Source organism: Hippopotamus amphibius, chromosome 11, assembly GCF_030028045.1.
Source record: "Hippopotamus amphibius kiboko isolate mHipAmp2 chromosome 11, mHipAmp2.hap2, whole genome shotgun sequence".
Taxonomy (NCBI): Eukaryota; Metazoa; Chordata; class Mammalia; order Artiodactyla; family Hippopotamidae; genus Hippopotamus; species Hippopotamus amphibius.
Window position 1 is genome coordinate 81,269,664 of NC_080196.1, and position 12,685 is coordinate 81,282,348.

Consider the following 12,685-nt stretch of genomic DNA (forward strand, 5'->3'; position numbering starts at 1 on the left):
GTCTATGATGACCTCTGAGTGGGCTGTTTTGCCCCCACTCAGGCTCGTGAGCACTCATTCACTGGTCCGAGCATTCACTCCACAAGGTTAAGTGGATGGACCAAGGTCAAATGGGGCTGTGAGCACTGGGTAGACCCAGGCCACCCCCAGGAAGCTTCTTGAGAAGTTTGAAAAAACTCACAATCACTATCTGACCTCAAACCATGAATCAATGATCTTTCCAATTCCTCCAATAATTCTGCATCAATATTCTCATAATTAAATGTTTATAATTACAATTTCCCAGATTTGCTGTTTATCATTACAATTTTAAAATATATATCAGTATAACATGGTATAAAGCACTCTATGTTCAAAATTTTCCATCTAATTGGATTTCTTGTTTCTCCTTATGCTTGTGTTACTCTATTTCTAACTACATTTGCCACAGGTCTGTCTATATTATTGTGTTGTTTTCTTTTTCCTTCCAGGAAATGAGTACTTAGATTCATCCATCAGATCTATTGCTTTCTTTTGTCTTTTCTAATGATTTCATTTGCTGCTTTTAGTCTTATCACTTCCTTCCTCATACTTCCCTTAGCTTTGTGTTATACTTGTCTTGCCAAACTGAGTTGTAAACATAATGTATTTTCTTTTCTTTAAAAATAATATAAGCATTTAAGACTATAAACTTACAACTGCTATCCCTCAAAACAGCTTTAGACATCTGGACAAACTTCTAGGAACTACTTATCTTTCTCACTTTTACTTTCCAAAAAACAATTATAATTATAATCTATAATTGTCATCTTGATTTAATCACTGGCCAAATAATTAAGACATAGCCCAAATGGTTAATTTTTACAGTTGTTTAAAATATTAATAATAATATCTAGTTCACCTTATGGTAGTTTCAGAATGTCACATGGTCTGTACAATACCTGTTTGTGGGACCTGAAGATCTCTTTTTGGTGTAACATAGGATCAACAGTTAAAAAATATTTTAACTACATACATACACACATATATGTTTCAAGGTATAATATCAATATGCATTAATTTAATCAAATACCTGTATTACTCAAAAATCTGTTTATTTCTTATTTAAGCAAAAAGCCTGAAGCAGTATGCTGAAATCTCTTACATAAATTTTCTGTACCGTTCTCTAGTACTTCTGATCATTTTTTCTTCACATTTAAATGTTTTGCCAAAATAAAATATATTTTTTAAAACTACACAGATCAAGTGGATGGACTGCGAAATTGTCATAAACTCTCCCATGTAACCAGAACACAGGACACCCTGTCCCCATCATACCCACTTCTGGTCACGGCCCCACTCTCCTCAAAGGGAGCCGTCTGTCCTGGCTTCTGCCCTCTGAGATGAGCACTGCTCCCCCCGGTTTTGTCTGTGCATAAATGGAATCACACAGCTCATGTTCATCTGTGGTCCTGGGCTCTGGTGCAGCAGTCTGGCTGCAAGGTCCTGCAGACTGCTGCATGGGGGTTGTTCACTTTCACTGCTGTATCGTACTCCTTTCAGGGGTATCTCACGGTTTATTCCTCCATTCTAGTGGTGATGGTCATTTGAGTAGTTTTGATTTGGGGGCTATTAGATAAAGTGCTGTTACAAACATTCTGGTGCATTTTTTGCAGGGACCAGAAGTATACATTTCTGTTGGAATCCATCCAGGAGTAAAACCGCTGGATCCTGGGGTGTTTTGCATCATAGGCTGATGTTATAGCATTTAACATATAAAAGCATATGTAATATTCACTATTAACTGCATATTTATTTAATATAGAGAAAATGTACCTTTTGGACACATTTATTGCATTTTGCCTCAAATTCTCCTATTTACTAAAAATTAAATTGTATGCCATTTGGCTATTTTCTGTTTATGTTTGTCTAATAAAATCTTCCCCTTCATTTTTACTTTTATATTATTTTGCTTCAGGTGTATCAATTAAACCCTCCTAAGCGGCTTTTAAAAATCACTTACATTTACTTTCATAAGTGGTTCCATAAATATATTTAAGCTGGATTAAAAAAAGAACGCTTTTAGGATTTCTTTTGATTTTTGTCCTTTTCTGTGTGAGTTATGTTACATCACTTACATTTCAGTAATTATTTCTGCAGTTGCATTTACCTTTATAGCTCCTGTGTTTAAAAACTGTCCAAACTCACTCCTTGTGCTTGGGCCTCCACATCCCTGCCTGGGATCTGAACCTGCCCCTTCACCCTCGGGCCCCCTCTGCCTGCTCCAGGCTCCTCATCCAGGGGCCTGACCAGCAGATTCAGGGCAACGGTGACAAAGGATACCAGCATGTGGTGGGCTGAGGAATGCACAGTGAGTAAGAGAGGAAGCAACTAGTCCTGCTCTGAGAAACCCAGCTGCTGTTATGAGAGGGAATATCCCACCCTGATTTATGTGATCAATATGTGAAAATAAAAGACCATGACTATTTTAAGTGACTTTTAAGTAGTACCTGCCTCGGTGTGACTCTCTAGAAATGAGCTATGCACATGCAAAAAAGAAAAACACACGCATTAGGTCCATCTTTCCTGCTCAGTGAACCCAAGGAAGAAAAGAGCATCTTCCGGTCCCACGAGCCTTGCAAACAGCATCAGTCCCACCATCCTCCTCCTGGCCCAGCCCTAGCCTGGCCAGGCTTGGGGGCGGAAGCAGAGAAACCGAGGAAGGGGCAGGGGACAGATCCAGTCATATGGGTAAATTCCTACTTGAAACGAGAGAAAAATACAGGAGACCACCCCATGGAACAACAATAGCCTTTACCCTCTTTGTCGCCAAGAAAAGCATGTCTAACCGGCTTCCACTTACTGGGAACTGTACCGCGTGCTCTGCCCACACTGATTCGTTTATTCCTCACACACCTTTCTCCTCACTTTACAGGTGAGGCTCAGGCAGCCTGAGCAGCTCACCCAGCGTTTCAAAGTTAGGATGGAGGGGAAATGGGAAGAAGAGTGATGTCTGCCTCTGCTGCCCACATCCTTCATCACTGCTCCCCCAGAACTGTAGGGTGTCCATCCTCTAGGCCTCCGGATGGAGGGAGAGTGAGAGGGTGGGCTCCCCCTGGAGGCCAAGGCGCAGGATCGCGGAGAGGTGACGCAGGGGGATGTGGACAGCGAATCAGAGGGGGCTGCAGGTGTCAATGTGTTTATTCACGGCCCACCGCATCCCACACTATTTAGAGTCTGAAATGTCAGAGACAGGCAGCAGTGGGAGAAAAACGAGTGCAGGTGTGGCGGACCCGCAGGAGAGGACTGGGGACCACACACAGGGTGTCGACGGGCGCCTCCCTGCGGGGGAAGAGGGAGAGTGGAGAGCAAAGGTCCTCAGGCAGGTGACAGCCTGGGAGGACACGGTGTGCAGAAGAAGAGGCTGGTGGGGGGTCCCTTTCTGAAGGCCGACGACCGCGTTTGGAGAAGCCATGGGGCTCCTGCTGGCAAGGGCGATGCCCACCTCCTTCCCCGGGGAGGGAGCCAGTGTCAGGAAGCTGGAGGGAAGGAGGTCAATTCCAGAGTGGTGAGTTCAAGGGATTTACAGTCAAGAAAAGTCCTTAAAGAGGATACACACGCAGGGAAACTCGAGGCCAAACCAAGTGAAGCATAAGTGAAAACTCCTAAATCCTGTCATTCCACGGGCTGCCTGCATCACTCACTCAGGGAAGAAGCAGGTCCTCACCTGACCCCAGGCCCTGCACAGCTAGCCCATCCCCTCTGCTGTCACTGAACACCAGGGCCTCCTCTCTGTCACGCTTTCCCTCCCGCAAGAGACACCCTCCCCCTCCAGACCCTCCCTCTTCTAAGCTGCTGTTTCCATGTCATGACCACCTGAGACCACCCGTGCCCCTCCCCACCCCATCACCCACCCTATTCTTCGCCACAGCACTGACCTCCTAACTATTCATATTTTGTGAGTCTGTTGTTTCTCTTGCCCATTAGAACATAACTGCCTTCTGACAGTAATTTATTCACCTCACTGCTCTTTTCTCTGAGCCTAGAACAGTGCTGTCATTGTCACTCAGTAACTACTTGGTAAGTATCCGTTAAATGAATGAAATGTATTTCCTGAGACGTTTGCACTGAACACTGTGCTGGCTGGAGCTGATGTGAAGCTGTGTCCCCACTGGTGCTGCTGGGGTTCTGAGGCACCGTTAGGCCAGGATGGTGCTCCTGAATCACCCCTGCCTCAAGTTCCAAACAGCACTGCAGCCTGGACAGAGCCCAGAGAAGGCGTCTGATCTGCGGCATCCGTGCAGGCAAACATAACGACACCCCTCAACTTTCCACATAAGCAGGGCCAGCTGAAGGCTGAGGCTGGCTACAGACTCTTCTCCCAACAACCGCCTCCATTACGCTCCCCCAGGAACAGCAGCCTGAATAGAAACATGATTCTGCCACTGTACCCTTGCTTCTAAAGAACAGGGACTGTGAATAAATACAAGTCCTTACGTTCCTGACCTTCTGGTCTGGGTAACCTGCACCGTGGAAGCAAGACAACCATAATTAGACCGGTGGCCAATTCAGGACCCAAAAACCAGAGGTGTCTCAGGACAAGCAGTTTTTAAGTAATGGACAACAGTCCTGTTCAATAACCGGCAATAAACAGAGATCTGCCAAGAGTCTTACTGAGAAGGTTCAATAAGAACAGACAGAATACGGACCATAAACAGATGCTAAAAAGACTTAAGAGAACACAGCTCCTCATTTTGTTGATGAGGAAAGTGAGACCTGGTATTTTAAGTGACACATCAAAGGCAAGACAACTAATAATGAAGCCAAAGCTAGAGCCCAGGTGTCCTACAGAGATCAAGACTTCCGGAGAGCTGCTCTGAGGCCTAGTGATCTCTGGAGGCTGCCAGGCACTAAGGCAGGAGAATGCACCACCACCAGCAAGCAGTGAGGGCTGGACCACCAGTCCGAGGGAACCCTGAGTGGGTTTTGCCATCATTTTAAGAGACTGGGTTCTCTAAGAAAGCTCCTCAGACACTACTTCTTGCCCTGATTTAGGCACGCTCACAAGGCAGAGCAGGGACTCGACCAGAGTTCAGACCTCCCAAAGGTAGAGACCGACAAAAGCCTCCACTGACTGGGACCTGGGCTCTGCTTCTGCAAACAGAGAGGCCGGTTATGAAAACCATCCTAACATCACGTGACCACCAAGCATCCTGGGTCAGACACTGGACACCGCTGACCACAAGACGGGAGGACAGTCACGGTTAAGCCTACTTCAGGTTCCCCAGTTTTGTTTTCAAAAAACACATCAAAACACCTCACATTCACGGTACCTTAGACGTTGGAAGTCCTGAACTCATATTCAGTTCATTACAATCAAAATTAAAATATCCTTTCTGGCCAAAGAATACAAGGTAGACTCCCTAATATTTGTAACAGGACATAAGACCTGCTACTTGGTCATCAGTCAGATCCTAAAGCACATGGAGACCTCTTGGGTCTACAGTGTGGATCAGTACCTCAAGCACGTGTCAAAGAGCTCATTTTGCAACTGACTGTTTCACCGAAAGTATGGATGAGAGGAACTGTCTTCAGCAGAGACTGAGGAAACAGGGTCTTTCCTGTGCTAGTGAGATCACTGGAAAGCAACCAATCTGTGCCGCCCTGGCTGAGCTCCCAGCAGAGCTGCCTTCAAAAAGCCCACGGCTCGCACAGCACCAAATGTAGCCCAGGCATTCGAGATGGAGTTAATCACCTCTTTCTCTGTGTCACTCTCTGTCTCTGTCTGTCTCACCACAGCTAACGTTATAGAAAGACACATTTGTTTATTTTGCTCCTGTGTTTCTCTTAATGTCTCTAAACACATAATATCTCACTGAGTAATAGTCTATGACTAACTTAATGACCCTCATACGTTACCCCTTTACTGTTCTTTGCTATACCCTCAGGTTCTAGCTGCACCTCCCTCTTCGCGGGCACTTAATATCTGTTGAATTAATTAATTATTTTTTCTCTGAACTCTTACCTTCCTTATGCCATAAAATCTGTCTACAGGAAAAAGTACAATGCCATTTAAAATACAGTAATTCTTTGTTTGCCTAAAACAAGTTAATGGTTAATGTTGCAATTAAATACAAGATTTATTTATGCTATAAATTTTCCTAATGTGGTATTTTTAGAACTTTTATTGAGATATAATTGACACAATAAACTGCATATACTTAAAATGTACAACTTGATATTTTTTTCTTATTAGTCATGTATATACGACAATCCCAATCTCCCATTTTAACTTTATAAATATGAAGTAAACTTAAGTAGTTATTTGCTATCAGAACATAATTTGCTAAATATTTCTATGTGCTCTTCAAACATCTAGAATATTTGCTATTAAGTATATATCCGGCCAATTGATTCTGGGGAATCTAAAGAAACCAAATGCTGTTATTCCTACAAAGTATATTCCATCATCTCCCAAATTATCAATTACTATAGCTTTATTTCTGAAAATAAACTTGCATGTAGCATTTGTGCACAAGTTTGAATGCTAGACTTCCAACTTAAAAATGTAGACATGAGCACATACATTTAGCTCTATTCCCTTCTAAATGCCACCAAACTATCAATAAAGGCATTTTTAAATGAATGCTTATCAACAGAGAAAATGCTGAATTAATTTTGCTACAACATATGGTGGAATATTATGTAGGCTTTATAAAGAATTAGAACTATAACAAATGAGTTGGAAGAGTTTTGCCATGAGACGTAGCTAAGCAACATACAAAGAAGATGGAAAAAGATGTACATAACATAAGCCCCATTTTTACAGCACAAACAATTTTTAAAAGGACATGAGTTCATGAACATGAGTATCTGAGTATATGTGTGTGTGTATATACAATTATATGGGAATTAGCAAAATATGCATAGCATAGAATGGCTAATTGTTCATTTCCCTCTTGGGAAAACAGCTGAACTACATTTCCTTTACTCCCAAGCATTTAAATGCAGTTACGTAACTGAGTTCTGGCCAGTGCATGTGGGTAGAAATGATATAATAAACCACTTCTGAGTTTGGCCCCAAAGCCCTCTCATGTGTGAATGCAGTCCTCTTTCCATTCTTAGGTTGAATGGAAAGGTTCCCAAGGACTGGGGCAGCCCCTGTCCCAGAGTGATTAAACGAAGCAGAACTAACCCCTATCAACCATGACCGTACATGACAGGAGCAAGAAATCAATTCTTAACGTGTTGAGGCATGAATATTTACAGAGTGGTTTGATATGCTGGTTAGCTCGTGGTAATTAACATGGAGGGATTACCACCAACCGCTATTGGGCTGACCAAGAAGTTTGTTAGGGTTTTTGTAACATCTTATGGAAAAACTGGAATGAACTTTTTGGCCAATCCGATATTACTTGAGGAGAGTAAGCTGGGTAGAAGGAGAAATGAATATAAAAGGACAGTATAAATAAATGTAGGTTACACAAAAAAATTTAATAAAACTATAACAAGGACATAAAGCCATAATGAAAACAGGTAAAAAGCCAAAAGCAGATGAGAATTGTCAACAAAAATTCCTGGAAGTGTGAAAACGAAATGAGTGAATGAAAACTGATTTGACATTCAGTAATTGAGAAAGCAAAAAATAAATCTGTTACAGAGAAATGCCAGTAGGGATCAAGTTCATTTACATTATAGAACCCTGGAAAGTTGATTAAAGACTTGAATGTAAGACCGGAAACTTTAAACTCCTAGAAGAAAACATAGGCAGTAAGCTCCTTGACATTGGTCCTGGTGATAATTTTCTGGAAAAAGCAAAGGCAACAAAAAGCAAAGGCAAACAAAAAAGGCAACAAACAAACAAAAAGGCAACAAAAAGCAAAGTCAACAAAAGCAAAAATAAACAAGTGGGACTACATCAAACTACAAAGCTTATGCGCAGCAAAGGAAACCATGAACGAAACGAGAAGGCAACCTGCTGAATGGGAGAAAATGTTTACAAACCATTTATCTGATAAGGGGTTAATATCCAAAATATATAAACAACTTATACAACTCAATGGAAAAAAAAAATTTTTTTAAATCTGCACAGAAAATCTGTGCCTGTATTTTGAGATATCTGGTGGTGTTTCATTTTTTTCTTTTTAATGTCTGAATTTTCTAATGTTGTTGGAAGAAAACAATTATGTGGAGGGTAATCTAGAAGTATTTACTAAATGCTTAAAATTATTTCTATATTCTATAATCTAAAAATTCCACTTACAACAACCACAAACTAATAACAAACTTATATTAACTATTTCTATAAAAGTTATGTCTTCCATTGTTATTTAAGAACAAGAAAAAGTTAATGCACAATGCAAAAATAAATAAATAAATAAATAAATAAATAAAGTGTACTCATAGCATAGGTAAGTGTGCAGTCATTAATAGCCAGGTTCTCAAGGACTACTTATAGAAAGGGAATATGTTCAAATTATGTCTTCAAATAAGTAGGGGAAAAGGCTACAAAAACAGTGTGAACAATAAGATGACAATTCTAATGTTCAAAGTACATATACATTCAAATAAAATGACGGGATGATTGAAAAAATAAATGACAGGATAATAATGCTAAGTTCTATCTAGTGATCGGATTCATGTTTTAATCTATTTATTATTACATTCCACATTTTCCAAATTTCCTACCCTTTTCTAACAGAAATATAAATAACTTTTATTTTAAAGAAGTTTGACTTCTTTAAAAGTCCACAGCTTCACTTAATTGGTGATTATGTATAAAGATCTGATGGTAAAATAAAGAGTAGAGTTTAACAGACTGAACACTCATCACAGAGAAGAGAAGGCTATTCTTTTACAGTGTCTCTATAAACCGTGTCGGGAATTCACTTTCCACGAAAAACCTTGGGGAAATGGTGACAGGACTGGAAGTCAAGTTGAGAACAAGAGAAAGGATGATGACAGCAGTGCGGCCGTGGCAGGCCCACCTCTTGAGGGAAGCACATGACGTCTGCGGGACCTCTGGTAGAAAAACGCCCACCTGAGGCGCAGACACAGTAACATAAAATAGTACTGCACCTTGTATCAAATGGCCACAGAAAACTGTCCCGCAGTTAGCAAAATATGAGAGTTAATTTTTTCTGCTTCGGGAGGCTTTGTGCTGTTGCATTAAAATGCATTTACTGTAGAGCAGGATATTTACAAGAAAAGAGAGCCTTGCTAGGGCAGGAACCCGATTTATTTCCATGGCCCAGCAATTCCCAGAGCCCTGAAGACCACAAGAAACTCTGAATAAAGAGTTCATATATGTCTGCTTAGTCAGTCACCTGTCAAATCAAGGAAGTAGCAATTCCAGAGTCTTACCCTTTCCCAGCCCCAGTCCCACAGCCCCGGCTAAGGCCCACACTCCTTATTTTCACATACAGTGAATCTTCCTAGTGGTCATCCCAGCCTCCTTTCTAATCTGGCCTGCTACTGCCAAATAAATGCTTAATCACAGTTACATCAGATATTTGGCTATAAACTCCTCACTCCAGCTTTTAAAGATCTTTCATAAAATGACCCCAATCTACCCATCCTACTAATTCTGCATTAATATTCCAAAACTGAAGTGAAATCCATGTTGGCTTCCAGAACTGTAAGACAGGAAATCTGTGCTGGTTTAAGCCACAAACTTCATGGTAATTTGTTACGGAACAGTTCAACATCACATAATCTTCTCAGTGAAGCACTCTTTTCTCTTTCCAGCCAGGTGTTACTTCTGATTTCACTGATATCATCTAGAACAATATTTATAAACTCACCAAACAGGCCCTAGTAGACTGTCAGCTCCTTGAGGTCAAGAAAGGCTGCTCACTAGCCTTTCTAGCCACCCTCCCCCGACTAAGGTCCTATATAATGACAGTAACAGATTATAAAAAACTGAATAAATTAAATCACGGGGAGCATACGTCAACTAACAAATACAGAAGGAATAATGAAATTAGAAAATCACCATTTGGCAAATATCACACTAGTAACTAATTCATCTAATGAATATCAACAGATGCTAAAAACTGGCGGATGACAGTTTGGTGAGGAATAGAGTACTTTCATAATCTCAAGTCACTCTCCAACAAATACGTATTAACTACAAAAGGAAAAAAGGTAATTTTACAGTGGACAAGCTTGTCACACACCACGGTAATCAAAGCGACTGAGGTCAATGTGGACAGCAAAGGCACCATGAAATCGTGCCCCACCTGAGCGGATGCAGTGAGAACCCAGCATTGCTTCTGGGACACTCCTGCCCAGGTGCAGAACCCGCATCCACTACATCAGACGAACCCAAGGTGAGAAGCATGTTACAGAATAACCAGCCTGTACTCCGCCAAAGTGTCAAGTTCATGAGTTAAGGAAAGACTGAAGAACCACTGCAGCTGAAGGACACTAAAGCGACAGGAAAAGTAAGCACAACTTGTGAGCCTGGATTAAACCTGTTTTTCTGTTTGCTTATTTGTTTTCTCATAAAGGATCTTATTGGGTGACTGGCAAAATGTGCATCTTGGCAACTTAATTTCAAATGGTTTGCAAAGGAGGAGGTTTTCTGTTTTGGCTTTTGCCATCATGACTCTGCTGAATCTTTAAAATTATTTCATATTTTACATAAAGCAAAAGCATTTACAAATCACGAATCAGTGTGAGCCTAATGTTCTCTGTCACTTCTCACCTCCTCCCCTCCCCCACACCCCTCCCCTGCAGACCATCGCACTGCTCACAATGCCCATAAATCTTAAGTCTGCCGGGCACATCCTGCCATCTCACTTTCGTGCATACTGTTCCTTCTACAGAATATTCTCTTCCATCCCATTTCTCAAAGTTTTGCACAACCTTCAAAGACTAATGCAAACACTGCTTCCAATGTGAAGACACCCACGTATGAGGTGAGGCGTTACACCTCCCTCTGCTGTGTTCCTGAAAGCTTTCCTTCCATTACCATCAGAAGCCCATGCATTGCACTTCACCCAGGGTGGTGAAGGAGAAAGGGCTAAGGAGTTCTGGAAGCTGACTAGCAGGGCGTGCTCCCAACTCCCCCGCACGCCACGCAAAAGGTCCAGGGCCCATGACCCGACCTCTCTGCACCTTACTTCTTCAGCTACGAAACTGAAATCACTGACAAAAGCTTCACAAAGTTGCCAGGAAAATAGACAAATGTGTGACGTCATATCAGGCACAAGAAAAACGAGACCCAAGATGAGATTCCACTTCAGAGTCACTATGATGCTATAAACAAAACACAGACAGCTAATGTTATCAAGGGCTTGGAGAAGCTGGAACCCTCACACTCTACTGGTAGGAATTAAAACAGTGCAGCTCCTGTAGTGAAGAGTCAGTAAGTAATTACTCACTAACTACTCAGTAAGGCAAACATAGAATTACTATAGGACCCCCAATTTCACTCCTAAGTATATACCCAAGAGAACTGAAAACATGCTCAAGCAAAAACTAGTACACAAATATTCACAGCAGCATTATCTGAAATGGTCAAAAAGTGAAAACAACCCAAATGCCCATCAGCTGAAGAATGAATAAAACTGTGGTTTATCTACACAATGAATATTATTTGAAACTAAAAAGAAACAATGTACTGATACATGCAGCAACATGGGTGAACTCTGAAATCCTTATGCTGAGTGAAAGAAGCCAGACACAAAAAGCCACATATCACATGATTCTATTTACATGAAATATTCAGAAGAGGCAGGACAGAAAGTAGATTAATGGTCTCCAAGTGCTGCAGGGAATGGAGGGTTGGGGATAACAGCTACGTGGCTCAGGGTTTCTTTTCGGGATGATGGAAATATTCTAAAATTGATTGTGGTGATGGTTACACAACTCTACATTAAAAACACTGAATCTTACACTATAAATGGATGAATTGTGGAGTGTGTGAATTAGAGCTCAAAGTTTTTACAAAAACATAAACGGATCCCTTCCTTCCAGACAAGCATCATGTTTTATTCTTACTTGGTTCTCCCCTTTCTATACATGCAGAAGTTACTGTGGAGACGTTTTTGCTGAACTGAATTTGAGTTCAGATGAGAACAGATTTGGAGAGGCTCTCAGTGCAGGACGTCATCCCTTGGGGGGACGTGGTCCCGCTGTCAGTCACTGGGGTTCGCAGGGCTCCCCATCCACCTGCCCAGATTGAGCAGGAGGCTGGTTGCAGGGGAGGCTCCTGTCATCAACCACAGAACAGACTTTCACACATACAGGACTGCTGAAAAAAACGGTCTTTGTGCCAGCATTTCAACTGGTAAACAAGTCACTCTGAGCAACGTGGAGTACTGGAAACTTCAGATACATATGAAGCACTCAGAGTTACTTTTAAAATAGCAATACCACTCAAAAGAACTAAAAAAAAAAGAGGTAACTTTTAGCTAACAATCTGACAATCTATTAATGTTCTTTAATAGAACAAACTAATTTTTGACTGTACAGAGTTAGCTATATGATGTACTACCTACAACTAAGCTACTAGGAGATCTTACTTCAACAAAAGGATCAGATTTAGCCCTATGTGTAAGGAGGTGACTGTTAACTGGACATGGCCTGCCCATCACCAGATGAAGATCAGGACCTCACTATGAAGCTCGGCAAGCTGTCTGGAGAGGGGCTTTTCCTTCACAAATGTAGCATCTCTTTTATCAGGGTTTTCTATGCTTCTACTTAACACCTTTTTGTCATT

At 41.5% G+C, this 12,685-nt stretch overlaps 1 protein-coding gene across 1 annotated transcript in view; it reads right to left on the bottom strand.

Moving 5' to 3' along the window:
- Positions 1 to 12,685, bottom strand: part of L3MBTL4 (L3MBTL histone methyl-lysine binding protein 4) — a 246,039-nt gene that overhangs the window by 207,887 nt on the left and 25,467 nt on the right. The gene's annotated exons all lie outside the window — the stretch shown is intronic.